Source organism: Centruroides sculpturatus, unplaced genomic scaffold (genome assembly GCF_000671375.1).
Source record: "Centruroides sculpturatus isolate CEXI.00-Female unplaced genomic scaffold, Cexi_2.0 scaffold537, whole genome shotgun sequence".
Lineage (NCBI taxonomy): Eukaryota > Metazoa > Arthropoda > Arachnida > Scorpiones > Buthidae > Centruroides > Centruroides sculpturatus.
Genome location: NW_019384802.1, coordinates 355,969 through 377,257, shown reverse-complemented (window position 1 = coordinate 377,257; position 21,289 = coordinate 355,969). Strand labels below are relative to the sequence as shown.

Sequence of the window (21,289 nt, the reverse complement as noted above, 5' to 3'; positions counted from 1 at the left end):
CAAGTTTGTTTTAAAAGTCTTATCGTACAGGAACATTCAGACATTATCTAAAATATACTGGTGTTCTGTAAAATATAAAACAGAGATTATTTGGGAAGAACATTTTTCTGCTTGTATGTTAATAATAAATAACAAGCAAATAACAATAATAATAATAAAATAATAATAATAAAATAATAAATAACAAGCAAAACAAGCAACAAATAATTATAACAAGCAAATCGTTACTAGATTTTTTTTAACTTTTCCGACTACATTTGGTAGTGCCTCTTACGATATTTTATTTTTAAAATGCTTATATTTTTAATTATTATAAAATTACAAACTCTTAATTTTGAGAGTTAGGATGAGTTTCATAAAAAATTGTAAATGCTAATAACGAGTGAAATAATCATTAAATCCGATCCCAGTCGAGATATAAAACATTACCTTTTTATATTTCCACCTCGTCGACTTTCAACCACCAAACTTTAATAGCATCAATCCCCTAATAAACAAACATCCCTGCAAAATTTCAGAAATTTTCGACAAAAAGCATAGGAATTATTAAGCTTTAAACAGAGTGAACAAAATCGTGCCTCTCCCACACACACAGAGAAACGAACATCCAAACAAACAGAAAACACCTTCGATTTTTTTTTTGTTTTTACATTTTTCGACGTTTCAACATCCCGAGATATGTAAAAATCTTGGGAGTTTATTTTAGACCAATCGCTATACTTTCCCTCTGTTATAGGGGAGACCGGGGCAACTTCGGCATGCGGGGCAAGTTTGTCAAGCGCTTTTTTTTCACAAAATTTAAGTAAAGCTTAACATGCCGATCTTGCCCCGGTCTCCCCTATATGTCGTAGGCGAATTGGAAAATCATCTTTTATTTGCTGTTCACCCTGTTTCTTAGGCGTTTTGCAATCAGCCCACAGAGCTCTAGGCGATTAAGAAAGTGAACTGCAGTTTGTTCAATTTGCCTGATCGATTCTAGACTTATTGTTCAAGCACCCCTTCAAATCGTGGCTTCGTCTAGGTTTGCTAACGTGCGCGTAACGGTAACTGTTGCTTTATTGAGTTAACATTTAGTAGAATTTAAATAATTACATCGCGTCTTGTGTGTGTGTCGTGTTTGTATTTAGAATGATTTAGAAATGAAGATGGATTTAAGAATTATATTTGTTGGAGAAGAAAATATGCAGCTTAGAACGAAAATCCGCGAGGAAGTAAACGAAAATCAAGAGGAAAATTTCGAGAGACTTGTTCTGTTTATTTACGCGATCTCAATGAATCACATATAACATTATGTTCGTCGTGTGCGATGAGAGTTCAAAAGAATTGTGCTCAGAGTATTGAAGGGATCTCTAAAGACATTAGTGACGTTTATGCTTGCGACACTTGGAAAAGACAAGAAAAAATTGCGGAGGAACGTCAACAATTACATGGAGGCCAGAAAAGAGCAGCAAAAATTGATCGAAATTACTACCAAAAAACTAAAACCTGTTGAAGTTGGGAACTTTATTTTATTGAACGTTCTAAAGGTTAACCGAGGGCCATTAGACTGCAAAATTGTAACGGAAAATTCTTAGTGCAAAAAATGTTTATCAAATTGGAACAAAGGGTAGTTCAGTAGAAGTGATTTCCAGATTTCTGGGACGCAAATTCTTGAATATATCCCAGTAAAATATGTATCTCTACGTGAAGCTGTGGTGAAAGAATCTATGTTGGGGAAGAAGGATTTTCCAGTTGTAAGTATATAGTATCAAAGAAAACTAATGTCAAGCAAAAAAGATGCGCGTGTAAGAAGCTAAACCGATTGTGACACGACAACAATTCATCGTGTGCAAATAAATAAATGGAACGTTTATGCCCCAAGAGAAAACTATAAATCAGTATTTTTCATTTTTCCTAATTATTATACTATTTTTTTAACAATTAACTTTAAACAAAACAGTCTTCTAGCAATTTAATATTATTTTCATAAAATTAAGTGTTATTAATTTTCGATATAACACTGCTACCAGAAAATCTAGAAGGAGTTTACATATACTTAATGGCTCTAAAATATACTGTATTTTATAAAGTGTACTATAAATACACGCGTGTATTTTATAAATACATGTGTGCATCAGAAAGAACCTTTTCAAGAGTAACTGAAGAACACTTACACAAAACGAAAGTGTAATAATTAAAAATAATGAATCAATAGCCTTTAATGGGTTTGATAATTTTGATAAGATAAAGTAACTGAATATATATGCGAACTACCAAACCGGGTGCTTTCTGGAAAGATATTCTATAGGAAACTGATCTTTAATTAAGTATTAGACATTAGAAAACCGAAAAAGCCCACGTGACAGCAGGTTGGCAGGTTCGCACTACATCAACATGCAGCCACGTTGAGTTTTCCGGACCAACTACAGAAGCTACCAATATCTAGTGGTTTTTATCCATTCGGTCACTGATGGGCATCCTTAAGGCTCTTTACAGGATATCCACTTAAAAGCCGAGCAACGCTGGGCCCATGCAACTATTTGATATATAGAATTCAAAAATAAAGTGAAAAATTTTAAATCTTCGATAAATTATTCTAATTCAAAAGTGATTTGTAGAAAATTTATTTACAGTTTAAAAATCAACGAGACCTTGAGAATGATTTTCCTTAAATTTAATTTTACAATTCATAATACACGATCTATCAATTCAATACTTTTAGCGATAAATAGAATTGTGAAAGAGTTCATTTTGAAAATGTTTACAATTCTTACTTAATTACTTCATTAACATTTAGTTGAACTTAAATGACATTAATTTTGTTTTAAAGATATGAATCATGTTGTAAATGATGCTGATGTGATATTTATTTTATACAATAATACTTTCTTTGTAAGACACACTAATAAAATATGCATAATCGACACATTTACACTTTATAAATGTATTATTTCGAAAAACGTAAATAGTCTTTCTGTATAATGAAGAATTAATGATACTAGTAATTGTTTTCATTAATTTACCTTACATATCAGGACTCAATCCTGTGTTTTTCAGAGCGATAGACTGACGCTTTCGATTGATTTTTTAAGTATATTATATTAGAAATTGTTTGAATAATCTACATTTAATTCTTACTCGCAGATATTAAGAAATACAGAATGATTATAACAAATTTATTTTATGTGCTTTATCATAAGCACAGCCACACGTGTAACGTTAAAGTGCTGAATTTAATGATTAATATCTCCAACCCCACATACCAATTTGAAAGAAATTTAAAATATTTAGTGTCTGCGATGATAACTACGGAAGCCTCGTGTTTTGAATAAATTCGTTGAATTGTTCTAGACTTACACAATACCAAAATCAGCATCTTTTTCTACTAGATCTACAACGAGATAGATTTTAACGACACCAAGCTACCAGAAAATCTATAAGTTTGCATATTCTTAATAGCTCTTTCCAGAAATAATTAGGTTCAGAATGAGCTTCTGTAATAAAATAACGTTTATAACTCATTATTACTTTCCGTATATAACTTTATAAAACATAATACTAATGTAACGACGTACTGTACGTCATTCGCTGTCGCCTCCCGATACCTAATTTGGCAGGTAACCGAACCCATGAAGGGTTTGCTGGTATGAACCGCAAACCCTTCTTATGGGTGCCGATCGATTTAGACTCGAAACACCTTTACAAATTTTCCCGTTTATTTCCCCCAAAAATTGTTGCTTACATAGTTAAGTTAATTCTTTCACCCTTGCCGATCATTCCACGAAAATGCATTTTTCTTGAGATCGACTGTTTGTAAGTTCACTGCGAGGTTCGGTCGGCGCTGGCCCGGGATGATGTGGCTGACGAGGTGGATGAATGAAATCACTTAGTTCTTCAAATATCGAACCCCCTGTCGCTCAGTGGTTTTCTATTTTTTTTCCGAGTCCCTCGGTGATAAGGCCGGGTTAGAATCGATAGACTGACGCGAGCGAATAAGGGCAGTTTTGAGATGAAAGGTTGGAGAAGCGTGGTTTTAGAAGAATGGTCGGAGAAGCGCGCTATGACCTTGAGATACGGGTTTATATAAATATTAGCCGCAAACCGACCCTATTCTTTCTCTTTCCTCCCCGATTCGTCTCTTCTTTGTCTCCAGGTGGAAAGAGACCCGATTGGGGAGCGAGAAAGATCGAATCTCGATGTTAACACGACACTGCATCTCAATCTCGGACGACAAAATGTTTAAACGAACTCTGGAACTTTTACTCGTATTTACTTCTTTGTCTCCTATTTTCCGGAAATAATAATATCCCAGTTAATCCAATACTACTTAAATCCGGTACGGAATAAGTGAAATGGGTAAAATTTCAAAAGAACGTAAAGAACAACGCTTCTTAATATAGTTACTTCTAATCAACCATACACTTCAGTAAAGTGCGGTCATTCTCTTTCACCCTTTTGGCCAATAGCTTGAAAAGCATGAAGTGAATTATAATAAGTTAATGATTCATCCAAAGATATTTTTGGTATCACGGTTAATGAGATCCCGTACAATCGAGAATCTACTGCAGAAATACAACATAGAATATCAGAAAAGAATAGGAATATAGTAAATTATAGTAAAAATTACAGATGAAGATTGAAAGTAAATTAATAACGCAATGTAAAAGTAATCTTCGAGACATAGTTACACAAAAGAAAACGAATAAAATGAGAACAATTGTAAGTGAATTTGATAGAAACCTCGCCTGATATAATAAGACCATTAAAATATTTAAAATATAAAATTTAATCAAAACAAATTATTCCGTAAGATAAATCTGGAAGGCTCAACCTCACTCTAGAGTTGAAGGGTAGTTCGTAATCTATTTAACATAAGATAAATTTAAGACGTTATATAATAACTGTTTAGAGGATGGGGTTCAAGATATTTAGCTTTAAATGTCAACTGCTTTTTATAAGACATCCGGCATTATTATTTCTTTCTTCTCCGATGTCTAAGTGTCTAGTATATAAAACAACTGACAAACCTTTACAAAAATTTTATTTACACGTTATACTTTGTTAATTTAGGAGGGTACTGATGTTATCTGTATTGATATACAGCAATTAATAATAGACTGAAAATTAATATTACTTGTTAGTAAACAAAAGACAACGGAGTGCAGATTTAGATGTAGCGGTTTTGCCACACAACAAAATACGATGTCCCGTGACAAAACATTTAATAATTTGTTCAATATGACAAGACGCAGATTAATTATCTTCACTCTGTTAACTCTCTTGTCATTTGTTCGGTATGAAATGGTAAAAATGAGATTTTCTATAGCTGTCAGTATGTCCAACAATGCGCGGGGTTTTCTGGTAAAGTCCTAGATTCCAGACAATTCGTAATAAATATAAATATACACATGTCTACAGTATTTATATAATATTACTATACACTATGACAAAACAATTCATTCCTCCGGATCTTGTGAGGAAAGAGGGATGTTGAGCTCGATTAGCCCAACACCCTACTGGAACGATAACTCGGAACATACCAACTAGTAAAGTAAAAACTTCTTATTCACCCCTAATGCGTTGTGTGTATAGTAGTACACATAGGGATCATTAATAAAACTGTCGATCTGGGGATTCTTTTGTATATACACTCCTCAAGAGTAAAATCGCAACACCACGACGGAATGCGCGTAGTCACTTGCACTTCAAAAGACTGGTACACAGCGATGCACAAATGATTAAAACAAATAGGCAACAGACATCTGCTTATTCGGTAACAAATATGCGCAGCTATACAGGCCGATATACGGCGAGACATACTCAATGGGGCGATTAATGGTTGCCTGATATATTCCTTGCAAGCTGCATCCACTGCGCCGCGTACGTCGTCAACCATACGTTGCGGTGGTCCCGGTGCACCTCACGTCGGACAAGATCACATAAGTATTCGATGGGAGAGAGATCCGGCGAGGGTGAAAGCCAAGGAAAGATGTGAATTTCGTTCAGGTTGACAGAGTTTACCGTGCGACCTGCGGTCGGCATTATCTTGATTTTTAAAACTCTTTCCGCCCTGTGGGTACCAAGAGATCCTCTGTCAGCAAGCCTATTATATGTTGGACCAGGCCCTCAATGGGGCGGCTGGGTGATGAGGGAGTGAGTCTGACAAATCCGGACAGATCACTCCCAGAAAACTTCCTGGGGATTTTTCGACCCGTGTGGATTCGATCCCAGGTCGCCCAAAGCAGTAGACTACACATTGTCTAATCGGCCATCTGGCTGTCGGCATTATCTTACTGGAATATATTGTCGGGTACAGCCTGCACCGGTGGCCGAACCACAGGCCCCACAATTCGTATGACGTACTGGTCCGCTGTCAGAGTACCGAAAATGTGTACCAGGGCTGTTCGCTGATCGAATATGATGCTTTCCCAAATCAGGACATCCGGTTTGACGCTCGGCGAAAAGGGCTGGCATGTAGCGTTCTTCGAGATAACACCACACCCGTCCAAGACCATCATTTCTCCACAGACAGAAGCAGGATTCATCCATAAACAATACCCTATGCAATTCAGTTGTCCAGTTGCCATGACGACGATGGACTCTGCCCATGCCCTCTCAAAGAACAGGAAGACCCACTGCACATTCTCTTTCACTGCCCTATCTACTCAAGCCAACGAAAGGGACTCATAAATGAAATACATAACAGGAATGAGCTCTGGCCCTGTGAGCTTAGGGTCTTCACGGAAAACAAATACATCTCCAAAGCCTTGAAGAAATTCATTCAAGTCATCAAGATATTGGACTAGCACGGTGTAGTCTATGCTTGCATCCCTGTAACTATCATGGTAATAGTAATTGTGTTCCCTGTTATTCAACTTTACGTCACTGTATACCATCTCCAAAATCTTTCAACAAAGTCACCAATTCATGTACGTGAAAGTATTACTTGTGTAACTTTCCACTCTGAAATTGCACTCTCTGAATTTTATGCGTATCTTCTGCAATGTAACGACAATGTATTATCTGTCTACAAACTCATCAGCAACCTTTGTCTGTTTATCTACTGTACTAACTATATACATCTATAATTAATGTAACGTAAGTATTTGTCTTAAGTGTAAGCGAAGCGGACGCCCTTGCGTCTCAGAGACTAAGGTCTTTTTCCCTCTATCCTATCTCCTGTACTTCCCCTTCACCCTAACTTCTTCATACACAACTTTACATCTTCCTCCTGCTTCTGGTCTTGGGCTATACCACTGAGTGCGGCCCATACCCATCTTCACTCGATGCCATGACGACGACACCACACCAGGCGTGCAGCCCGTGATAAGCGGTTAATGGCACCCCGGTTGCTGGTTGCCGTGCGTGCAGCCCGACTTCATGAATCATGTTGCTAATGGTGTACATGGACGCACGCATTCGTTGATTGTAACAGACGATTTCGAATGTCCCGTGTGGCGAACTGGTCCCGACGGCCGTTCGGCAAATCTTCCAGTCTGTGCGCTCTGTCGTGTCCTAGTGCAGTCCACTTCCTGTTTGGCGTGTTCGCAAATGTTCCTGCGTTCATCGTGTCACACATCGATGGATGATACTCACGTCGTACCCAACACGTGAGGCAACTGCGGGCATCGATAAACCGAGGTCTTGCAGCTCTAGAATAGTCTCTTTCCCTAACCGTTGTCTGGTGGTATTCAGTTCGCTTTCATCTCCGAGGCATTTTCTACACTTCGAAAGTTCGGCTGCTGAGAACCGTTCGCTGATAGCATTTATGGCCCTATCAGGCTGCTGATCGTTTAGTACGAAACTGGGTACAACATGACCCGATGCATAGGCAAACTTAATCATTTGCATATCTCTGTCGCCTCTACAGGTCCTGCAGTCGTGGTGTTGCGATTACACTTTTGAGTGTATAAAACATCGTAATAGTGACGATGTCTTAATACAACTCCTCAAAATGAAATACTGACTGATACACTCACTGACATCTGAACCAGACATCCGGAAATCAATTCCCTGGAGTAAGCAACAAAATATTTATTGCTGTTGCGGTTCCCACTCACTCTTCATTGTACTGAGTACAGACTTTTCGTAAAGAAATACATCAACAGATGGCAGCAGATGCCTGGTGAAATTCAACCTACATCACCAGATACTACACGTTCGGAAAAATAAAATAATTAAGCGAAATATAGAATTTTTCTTTTAAAAATATCTATAGAAAAATATATGTTATTTATAAGTTTAAATTGTAAATAACACTGTTTAAATACGCCTACTTGGTAGGAGCTGCCCAAAACAAATGGTGGGGTGTTTTACAACATGTTACATAATTCTAGGGTCTCCTCGAATATTACGTAATGAATTATTCTGTTGTGTAACGTCCGAAAGTTATTGGAATGTACGAGATATTCCGAAGTAGTTAATGTTTTGGTATTGTACTGTACGTTACACGTGTAATTAATATAATAATGTAACCTTCATTATTCCGTGCTGTGTATTATGTTTTTGTACAATTAAGAGGTCGATTCGGGACAAGCATTACGTAATTTTGGGGGTGAGTATGTGCGAAAGCATTACATACCGTTACGAGCGACTGGAATAGTAGTTAAAACGTAACGTTGCATAATTTATGGACCAGTCCATATAAAAATATATTTGAAATAAAATATAATTAATAGAAAATATAAAATTAATTTCTAGTATTCGTGTTATTTTTTGTCACTTTTTTAATTGTTCTACAGGACTTTGATACTTTATGATACGAAATGATTATAGAACTTTGAATTATTCTTTGTTACCGGACCCGTAGTCATTATTTTCTTTCGGGAGAAGCTCATTTCTTGAATTGTAATAGCTAACACCTTAATCGCCTCGATCTTCCGGTCGTCGTTTCGCTTATTCGCCGCAGGCTTTAGCCGAAATCTGTAGAGGGACCAACGAACCGCTTCTTTCCTACACATGTTTACTACTCTTCAAAGTTTCTATGAGATTTTTAAAGAATAATAAATTCTTACATTTTCTCATTTAAGAATTTTCTCGGAATTATGATTCACTCAGATCTAACGATATTCAGGCATACCCAACTACCAGCCCGTTGGTGAGGCCCGAACCCACGACAAATTACTCTCAGTATTCAATGGTTTTATAAACACAATCACCGGTGGGCACCTTACCCGAAGTAAATTAATTTATTATATTTTTAATAATACTTTAATTTAGTTAAATTAATAAAATTTGATTGATCAAAAAGAATATCATAAATCTAAATTTAATTATAATAATTAATTTCATCGTGTTACAGAATATATAATTTTAGTTAATTAACTTGTATTTTCTTGCCATTAATTTGTTAATAAATGTGTAAAAATAAGATAATTCGGCTCTATTTCGTTTAATTAAGTAATTACCATTTTGGTTTCATCTTGTTTTATAAAGCGTTAACAACACTTTGTAATAATTTTACATTTATAATACATTTTCTATTAAAATTAGTTTATTTAAATTATCGATTTTTAAAAATTTTTGAACATTTTCAAAATAAATAAAAGACAAGAAATATTAGTTTATGTTTTAACATAAATATTTTCAACGTTTTTTGTCCCTTAAATGAGGAGCATCAATTAAAAGAAGCTCTCATAAAACCTGATTAACACAAGAACTTAATTCGCATCCCACCATCCGATAAGAATAATAATATAAAACACAGATTTTAAAAATCTTTCGTATAACAATTAAATTAAAACGGTTGTAAATATGAGTTATACATTTAATTATTTATCGTTTTCAAAAGATTATTCTTATCTGACAGAGAAATTTATTTAAATGGAAGCTGTTGAAATTAATATCTGAAATCCTAACAGAAACTTATCACACTGCTAATAGTAACATAAAAATGGCACTTCTATCATCAGAATGCAACTTTATTACCGGTACGCATTTCGGTACACAAGACCCTCATCAGCCATTCATAAAAATATATAGTTATCTGTTCAAGATTTATTTCCACCCACACTGCACAGTACTATGAGGATTACATTATAAACAGGCCTACAATATCTTATTATAGGCCCGTTAGGGTCTTGTGTACCGAAATACGAAATGTAAAGTTGCATTCTGTTGATAGAAGTGCCAATTTGACGTTACCAGTAGGAGTGTGATCTCTAATAAAGTACCTTCAACAATTTTCGAGACAAGAAGCTTTTTGGTTCGAATAATTAAAATTTAAAGTAAAGTATTTTAGAAGAATGTAAAAAACGAACACTTTTGTATCTATTACGTGGTTTTCATCTCCATCGCTCACCAGCATCCGAGTGAATAAACCACAGAACGGCCAGTCGCGGGTTCGCGCTTCACCAACGAGACGAGAGCGTGAATTTTCTAAGTTTTCTTCAAGTGTCTGACATATAAATAGAGCCAATTTACCATATAAAGTTTTCCACTTGTCAGATCGCTCAAGTATTACGTTGCCATATTCCATCAATCCAACGTAATCCTTCATCTTGATCAAGATGAAGGCCAAGATATAAGATGACAAGTATTAAAATGGAGTAAAATTAATTTAGTTTAGACGAAATCATTTTAAGAAAGTCATTATGATTTTAATTATATTTTAAAAAATTAGTTTTATCGATATAAAAATAATCTTAGAAAAAAAATGTATATCTCGGTTAATCAATTTTTGGGCCACCCTGTATATTTTAAGACTACTAATTTATTACGATTAACAGCATACTTATTTATGAACAAATGAAAATGATCAATTACATATAGAAATTAATATTCATTAGTTATATAAGTATAATTATATATTTATAACGAAATTAATATGCATAGTTTGAGTAACGTTATTATAAATAGATAAACAGTTGTATATAATGAGAAATTAAATTTATATATGCCCAGACATTAAAATAAAACATTTGAGACCGTTATTTACTTAATATTAATCTTTAATAAAAGAGTAAAAGAAAAATTATATACAGAAACAAAATTTCATTTAATAACATATTACTCGATCACCCTTCTACATTTATATTAATTATTTAAAATAACATTATATAAGCCATTAATTAAGAATAAATGTTATAATCTATAGATTTATTTTTGAATATTTCTATCTATCCGTAATAGAAATGAAGAGGGAACTCTCTAAAGGGTTCCAAAGGAGTAAATTCCTTGTGGTGTGGTGTTGAATCATCAAAATAATAGTAGAATTAGATAACAAATCGAAATAATAATAATAATTTAAATATTAATAAATATTTAATTATTAAATTCCATTAATAAATAAATTATATATCTTGCATTAATTATCAGTTAATTAATATTCGCTTTTGTAATTCTATTAGTTTCACAACACTATCGTATTATCTGTAATTAATGTAATAATTAATTAAAATTATTTTATTAGCGAATCGTAAACAATAAATAATGTTTCTTCAAATAATTGATAACAATAAATAATAAATGAGAACAATAATTAACAATAAATTAAATTTTATTCAATTCCGAAGAAGGTGCAGGGAGGATGTAGAATGGTCTGTTGGAATAAGAACTATTTCCCTTCAGTGTATAAATTAATTTAGTCCTAAAATTCTTAGTGTTTTATGTTTGAAAAATAAGTAATACATAATTTTATTTAACTATTTAACATAAACTTTTAATAAGAATTGTATTAGAACCTTTACAAAAAGTTTAATTATATTTAAAAAATATTACTTATTAAACAATTTTATTTCAAAAATTATATATATTTTTTAAAGTTTTGTATATTTGTATATACTTTATAAGTATTTTTAAACTAAATCAAGTCTTTTCAATTGAAATTTCATCTCAGGATTTTTTGGGGTGGTCTGTTCCTGTTATATAAGACCACATCATATAAGTATTGTGAGCCTGTCTGAATCTACGATAAGCCTGGAAGAAAGGCCCTAAGGATGGAAAATTAAGAAATAAAAAGAAAGAAGAAAGTTTGCATCCCCATTTCAAAAGAATCTTGTAATACCTGTTGCATAAATCGTTTCTCTCATTAAAAAAGCATAATTCGAAATTAAATTTACTATTTAATATTTCATCGCGAGCATTACACATTTCTCATCTCTTAATTACAAAAAACAACTCGGAAATAATCACTCGAATTACATACATTTTAACATTGAATAAATCACAAAGAAAGATTCTAAATTCGATATTAAAATTAACATTTTGAATTCAACTGAGATAAAAAAAGTTAAAGGATCTTTTAATACTGATTCTTCAGTTCCTACCAACTCATTTTTCTTTTATTTTTATAATTTTATACCCCTTAATTATATCAAATACGGTTAACTTCTTTCAAAAATTTCCTGTATACTTCATTACGTTTGATTTAATTAAAGTTTATTTAATTCTATAAAAGTTTATCTGGAATTTCTTCGATTCGAAAATTTATAATTTAATTCCAGAATCCATTTATTATCCAATACACTTTATTAATTCCGAGTTATCAACAGCAGCTGTTCTATAACCAATTCAACATCCTGATATAATTTTTTCATATCCAGATGTTAAAAAAGATATGTTTTTAGTAGGAAGATTCATAAAAACTTTTTAAAATAAATCATCTTAAATTCTTTCTTCTTGTTGGCTTTAAATTAGAGAATTATATAACACTTCTTCATATAGCCATTGAAGATTATGAGCTGTAGGAATTCCGATTTCTAGAATATAAAATTTTTGAAATATGAGTTTCTATTGAATTGTTAAACGGGGGAAATCATTTTCGACTGAAGAAAAAAAAATTAGAACAAAATACGAACTTCAAAAGCATGAAAAATTAACGGTACAATACGAGGAACATAAATTATAGGAAACATTTCAGCGATTATTGAATTGTTTCCTGTAATTAGAATCACATTGCGTACGTTAATAATGTTAGACAGATATGCCACGAGTTAAATTTGTAACCACTTCCATCAATCAAATCAATTTAACTTGCCTAAGTCTAAACAAATTGTTCGATTCGATAGATGTCTGTAATTCCCTTCATACATATGCAATGCCCACTTGTTAATGTTAAATGTATCGATCTGTTTAGTCAACCTTCGATATAACAACACGCTGTTATGTACTGTACCTCTTTATAAAGAAAGTAATTTGTTAATAGGGTTTAACTTGTGCGTTAGATTCAACAGACTAGCTCGTGTCTTATTGTCGAAAATATGACTTAAATATGAATAATTATACGTTATATTTGATTTGCTTTGATCTAATTATTTCTAATTATTTGCAAATTAATTACATTAATAAGTAATATTTAACAAATTTACAGCGATAAAAAAATTATTTAAACCGATTTTAAAAGTTTTTATTATCGGTTTAGATAAATAAACATTTAAAAAATAAATTTATAATTATATTTTTTGAGGTTTTAATAAGAATATCATTAAAATAAATTGTAATTAAATTTCAAAACGTGTATTTTAAAATACGTACTGTACCCTGCATAGTTACGTTTGTAAAGAAATCTTTCAGTAATATGAAATTTTTCAGATAATGCAACATTCACATTATAAACAAAACCAATTTATTATTAATAATGAAAAACAGTTACAAAATTCATTATTATCTTAAATGAGTAAGACGTTTTATATATATTTTACGCGCTTATCGTTATGGTTGATCCCTTAGACTGAAGTGAAATGAAATTTATTTTTTAAAATATTAAATTTTAATTTCACAAAATCATAAAATTTTAAAAAAAATCGTAGAATTTTTACTTTCTTTACCGATTTAGAAACTAGATTAACACTTGGGCGATAAGGTAACGTACCGAGTAACACGTGGGAGATATGTCAAGGGGGATGCCTCCGGGAAAAACTTTCTATGGGAAACTGCCCCTATTTAGTGTTAGACACGTGAATAATAGTCAGTCCGTTGATGAGGCGCGAACCCGCGACCAATTTCCATTGTGTTACCTAATTTGCAATGCGCAACTAAAGAAAATTCATCGCAGTTTCCGAACAAATATTCATAAAACGTAATTCAGATGATCATTTTCCTCACCAGAATTTTTAAGACTAAACTTTTTAGCACTTAGGACAAATAACAATAATGCCGGAAATCATGCTATTATTTATGGTCGAGAACAGAAAGATGAAAAAGAAATTACTTCCTTACTCTCTTCTAAATAATAAAAGTATAATTATCATTTACTATAATATAAAAATTAATATAAACATATCACAGTAAAAAGTATGAAGAGAAAAAGAGGATTCTATTAATGTAGTGTTAAATATGTAAAGTAACAAAAAAAGTAACAAAAAAAAACAAAAAAACGATGAAAATATTTATTTTTCACTTTCTTGCTTTTCACGGTGTTCTCTCACTTACTTTTATGAGACCTCCGGAAAATCCAGAGAACTCCACGTGGTTTGCCCGTTGTTCGAGCAACACACGACCAGATAACAGAAAATGCATATTCTGTTCATTCATTTATCTTCTTTTGTTTTCTGTCATTCTGTTATATGGATTAGCATTTTAGTAACATTTTTAAATTGAAAAAAAATTATATCTAGACACGGAAAAAGATCTCTATGTATTTCAATTGAATGATTGATATTCCTTCCGACAACTTTAACACAGTTTGAAATTCGGGATGTAATAGATTTGTAATAAATCATAGATTTAAAAAAGAGAGATGCAATGAAAGTAACCCGTGTTTAAGGATCCGTAACAGCTGTGAATTGCACACGAAAAGAATAATTTTTCAGTTTGTATCCGATTATCATATCTAAAACATAGTCTATAAAATTTAATAAATACTGCAGTTGACAATTGTAAAAGCCAATGAGATTTTTTTACGTCCATCCTTTGATTTATTAAGTGCACAACACTTTGAAACTTTTCAAGAGTGTAATTTAAAAAACAATTCAAAGTTTTTTCACAATAATTTATTTATTGACTTTTTAAGTACTATTATTACTTATTTTAGGAATTTACAAAAGTATACTTTAAATAAGCATTGTCCAAATCCCAGTCAATGGAGATATATTTTAAGAATATCTTTTTATGAAATTGTAAGTATATCGAGGAATTTGAGCGTAGACGGGAGATTAAACTAAATTAAAATGAAGCGTGTTACTATAATAGAAGATTCAGAGAGAAGCTGATTAAGTCACGTCGCAAGGAAGCTTGAAAAAATGGATAAATAGAAGTTCTAAACTAAATCTACCACATTAAAAAATTTCCTGGAAGACATTTAGGATTTTTGTTAACATTATGTAGAAAAACACATAGAGACTATTACTCTGATGCATAGTATACTATAAATTCACAGATACTACGAATGATAATCCTATAAATAAAAAGAGATCGTGTTGTATTGTATTAGTAACTATTCATTCCGCAAAAATCGAAAATATGAAGTGCTTAAACAATGTTAACATCTAAATAGGGTTCAGTTTCCCATAGAAAGTCCTCTAGATTTGCAATCCTCTTTGACAAATCGCTCGTGTTTTGCGCATTATACCATCAATCCATTTAGACGAGATTAATTTATTTTAGAACCTCAATAACCTGAATTATATTAATCAAGAAGAAAGAGATAGTTCTATAAATTAAATATTATTTATCATCTATGTAAGATTTAAACCGTAAACCATGTTATTTATTCGTAACACGAAGTACATCGATGGACGAAACGGGGCACTTTCTATCGACTTGATACAAATCGAAACATTTACGTGTCTTATTTACAAATATGGAAAACACAGATGTATACATATATTTAACTCATATATACAGCAAATTCGTGTAAAGTTTAATAGAATATACACGAATTTATTGCGCTATATTCTTACAGAAATCGAATAGCTTAGGTTATGTTGTGATAACAACTATACGTGGTAAGAAATACATGGTTTTATCCTTCGATTTATTCCCGATTTTGTCAGTAATTTGTATTCAGTTGGGTAGATTGTCTTTCCTGTGTTGATGCCAACACACGAAAGAACAATTTTGGAATTAACTACAACAAACTCATCGTTTGAACTGCATTTAGATGCTCGTCATCTGCATCAGGAAAACCTGGGTTTTGTTTTCCCCCTTATATGTATGCATGAGGTTATTCCGTTTCTTGTCGCGAGGTAACTGTATAGTGTAGCCGACATATACATTACGATGGTCAGAACAAATAAAATCTTGAAAATAACATCATGAACATATCATCTCCTCATTCATTTTTAACGATAAACTTACTATTTATTACGAAAATAATTACATTTTTATTCACCCTGATAGGTTAATTAAATTATTACCAATAAATCTGATTACACTTGTTTTATTTGATGGTTAAAGTAGATTTTTGGCTACAAAAAACGGGGAAAAAGATTTAGAAAGAGAAAAGATTGGAATACAGAAAATTTGATTGTCATCAGCGGGTCGAAAATCCCATAAAAAACGAAAATAAAAGTTATTTCTTGACTTATAACGCGAAAACCTCCAACAAAATAAGTTTTGTACTCAATTAAAGAAGATAGAAAGTCTCTTAAAATGGAAAAAGTTTGAAAAATTTAGTGATTACTTTGAGTTATTACCTATTACTTTGATCAGTGGCTCGTATATCAAAATAAATAAGTAATCAACAAAGTTAACTATTATTTTTAAAATCCCTACTAGTTTTTCCTCACGAATCATTGTAAATTAAAGAAAATCGCAGTAGAGATGAATCTATTAATGTTAATTAAGATGATTAGATTCTTCCAGTGAGACAGTCATTTTTAAATCTAGTTAAAAAGATACTCTTTAAATTAACGATGTCCCAAAAGATATTTCACTGATATCTATTCCAAACTATTCTTTAAATAATTCTTAAAGTGTATCTCAGTTTAATCGAATTAGCCCATTAGTTGCCGAGTGGATAAAATCAGTAAACACTAGTCACGGGTTCGTGTCTGACCAAACGGTCTGGTTTTCTTCACGTGTCTAACACCTAAATAGGAGCCGATTTCCTATAGAAAGTCCTCTCCGTGTTTAGTTGTTCTCTCCCCTCAATCCAATTAGTTTACTGTTTTTACGTAAATTTCCTCTACTTTCTGCTCAAATTACTAATCAAAATGGCATTAATTAGGTTTTTTTTATATTTCTTTAGAATCAAAGCGTAAGATAAATTTTTAAATGAAATTATGTATCAATGAAAATGAAGTGACAAAAAACTGTTTAAAATGCAAATATTTGCATTATAAATACTTTCTCCCCACTTTAAATCGTCTCTCTAAATGAATTTTTACAATTTTTTTTTCATTTATTATCTTATATTTACTGAGAATTAAGATTCAGTAGACGACATCGCATTTATTCTATTTTTGCTGCAAGAATTGTAATTATTCATCAACTGTTTTCGAATATAAACCATTTTTGTTAGTTTATCTTCGAGTTTTGCTAATGAAATTATTTCCTGTTTGACGAATTAATCGATTTTTTTTAATGGCAAAGAAAGGAATTATGAACGAATAGAATACTTAATTACATTAGAATATGAATGATACATTTAGAAATAAAAACATAAATTAATTAAAAATATTTATTTCAAATTTCCTTTTCTCAAATTACTGATATTTTATCTTTATTTCATTTTAATAGCATTAATATTATAAATTTTCAAACTAAAATGAACAAAATGTTAGAATCAACAACGAAAATTTTCCGTCTTAAAATGCTTTGGAAATTACCCAGTTTTTTAATTAAGTAGATTATTTTATGTATTTTAATGTATTTTATAATTTAATGTACATTATAAAATACAAAGCTAGCAGATATCTCGTACAAATATATATTTACTTACGAGATAAACAAGCAACAACTTATAGCCTTACGCTACGAGGATACAGCATAACGTCTTATGCTTTTAAATTTATTATTATTTGTTGAAGAGAAAAGTCCTCTTACCTATATATATAATAAAAAGTGTTGTTTGTATATCTGTTCTCTACGCATTTCTGAAACCTTGAACGATCTGCACCAAATTTTTCATGCTTATAGGTTTCATGGTAGCCTACATGTTCCTAGAGATTACTCTCTAGGACCATGTAACCTAGACACCCCATTCTTTCCCGATTTACACCCTCGACTGATTGATTAGTGGGATAAGACAACGCAAGGAATGATACCTCTCGGAGGAAATTTAGGTGTTAGACACATCTTGACACTTCGTGATAAAGATAACGATGGGGGATAAAACAACCAAATTTTTAATATAGTTTTCGTCTTAATGTTTGTTGTTATTACGTTTCGGTAACGGCGACTGGACATATCTGCTACTACCTTACAGTTTAAGTTTAAATCTTGTCACATAGATAAAATATAACGTAAGATTAATTATAATTATGTAAATTTTATACGTAAGTTTAATTTTCTGAACTATTATTATTGTTGTTTCTTAGAAAGTGTTTATGGAGTTCAAATCATAAATCGATTCTTTAAAAATCAAAACTAAAAAATAAAATCAGCAACTCACGAAATTTGGCAAACAAAGTGAACCAGAAGTAAATCTATAATCAATAATTTTGGAAAAAATATCTTCAAATACGTAAAAAAAATAACCTTAAAATGTCCTCGAATCATTTAAGATTCCATTTAAAGATAGCACAAGTTATTATATAACACGGTTTTTAGACCTATATTCTTCGAATCGTCCATTGAAATTACTACAGACGTAAGGCATTAATATATAATATTCGAGTATTAAATAAATATTTCATGAGTAAAATTAAATACCTATCTGTGTTTGTAGTTGTCCAATTAACGTTTATAACGTTCAGATTGTTTACACGAATATCTACAGCAACATAACTTGATTTCAATTTACAATTGCGCTTAATTCCTATCTAAATTTAATTTCTACGTCTGCAAATATTGCTTTCCGTGTTTGTAAGTAAACTAATTATATTTAATACGTGTTAATTAATTTTATTTTTTATTTATATGAATATTTACCTTTTCAGGTAGGCCTATATTTAAATTGACTTTCGACCGAGTTAGGAACTTAGTTTAAATGGTCTTTAGCAATATTATTCGAATCATCTGGTAATTGTAGCAATGTCATCACACGAATTTGTTAAATGATGATCATTTTCTCCATTAAAGTTGAACGTCTGTATAATTTCCGCATAGAAACTATTTATTAAAGTAAGTAACGTATAATGTTATTTTCAGAAAACTCAATTTTTTACTGTAATTATGTTCTAAAATTTAATTTAAAACTAATTTAACACTATTTATCGACTTATATTTTGGTGTTATCTGAAAAATAATCGGTTAGTCTATCGTTAGGATTTGTTTTACAAGAAAAAGATGGAGGATCACATAGAGATTTATAGTTGTATACGTCATAAATAATCTCACTTTCTCTTTCATCTTGTTCTTGTAAGTCACAAAAATTTTTCTTTAATTTTCGTGTTGATGTTTTCTTCGGTGAAAAAATANGTCCACGATGGATTCACGATTACGTATAAAGATCACCTGTAGTTTTTTTGACAAATTATAAATGGCTTCATAATGGCTAACTAAGCTGACACTCTGCAGAAAAGGTAATTTAGTACAGAATTTGATGTCCTATTCATTTTATTTGTAAAATCCGTGTTGTAGCATAAATAATAAATAAGAATGGTTATCATCGAGGGTTCTAACTTACGGAGGGAATCGGGGAAGATTTTTTTGATGGAAATGCCAGTAAATATATAACTGTACTACGTTTCCTTTGAATAATTTTTGTGAGAAAAATGGCTGGTATTCTGGTTTTCTTTTCTCTAGAAACTATAATGAATGTCCAACGTTAATCACTTTCGCTTTTCCGGCACATAATTGATTCAGAGAACCCGTACACCAACGCGTGGCACTGTTAGCAAACTGTGGAATTATAAGAAACTCTTAGAAGGGATAGAGTGAATCGGGGAAGACACTATCTCGGGAGGAGACAAAAATCCCTTCGTGTGCCTTATGAATCAGCTCACCAGGATCCAAGTGGATAAAATTACTGAATAATGTAGTCGATCGCACAGTGTTTAATGGTTTTTATCAGGTGGAATAAATTATCATTAGTGGAACAGTTCATTCCACTAGTTAATTAAATAAAGATAATTCATCTAAAAGCTAACCATTTTACACTTTTGTATTTTAAACAGTTTATTAAATCAAATTGTGTAAATTATAAATTAAATATTTCTGTATAAAACAAAACTTAAAAATAATAATAATTTCCTTTAATTAAAAGTACTGATATTACACAAGATTGCTTAAGTGCACAGAAGAATTGTTTTTTGTACTACGACTTCTGTAAAGAAACTTTGATATTTTCGTATCAAATTTTGGAAATTCTATAAATAAAATAAAAATTTATCGAATAGAAAATTATTGGAATAAGAGAATGGAAACTTAGATTTTTTGTTTTATATTTCTTTTAAAAACTGTAGAGAAAACACTATTTTCTGATAATTCTATAGCCTATTCGAATCGTAACAGGAAAGAAATATTCTTTATTAATTTTTTTAAACCGAAAACTTAGTAAATATTCTATGCTAATTATTTTAATACTTTCCATCGTCTAAAATCCATTTACTCAATGTATTTTAACGCAATTTTTAATAAAATAAATCTGGAAATAATTAACTAATCATTAATATCGTTAATTACACACTAATTCTTAGAAATAAATTCTATTAACAATGCTTAAAAACAGAAAAATTATAAATTATAATTGTCTCGATAATAAACTCAAAATAAAATAAAACCATATTTTTTTCTTTCCTCAAATTTATATATATTTTACCTTTAAAATCGTATTCTTTTTTTAAAGCAATAATGGCTTAAATTTAATTATATTCTTCGTGTTTTGTAAAAATTCAGTTCACCTTTATCACTCATCTCTTCTTCCTAGCATTTATGCAAATATATGTTAAAAATGTAGTCAAATGGGTGTTAGAAAGTTCGCACTTTAGGCAAATATGTGTTTAAAATGTGTAGTTTAGTGAAAAAAATATATTAAAATTATTCATTTTTAAGCTTATTTCTATCAAATTTTATCATTTTTTTCAACGTTTTTCTTCAATTATTTGGCATTTAGAAGAAAGAAAATATTGATTTTAGACACCTGTTTTTCTCTTCTACAAATTACTTTTATAATCATAAAAGTAAAATAATGAAAATGTCAACAAAGATTTCTTCCAATACTGGACGATAATTAGCATAATGTGCTAAACTTCGAAAGTGGTAATAAATTATTTTACGTGTTTGTTAATGACTCAACTTTCCACAAATTGAATTTTTTTTAGTATTT

At 31.2% G+C, this 21,289-nt stretch overlaps 1 long non-coding RNA gene across 1 annotated transcript; it reads left to right on the top strand.

Annotated features, from left to right (window-relative positions):
• Positions 1–11,405: 11,405 nt before the first annotated feature.
• On the top strand, positions 11,406–12,028 carry LOC111629559. Its single transcript, XR_002757360.1, has 2 exons — positions 11,406–11,600; positions 11,816–12,028. It is a non-coding gene; the product is annotated as an uncharacterized LOC111629559 (long non-coding RNA).
• The last annotated feature ends 9,261 nt before the right edge of the window (positions 12,029–21,289 follow it).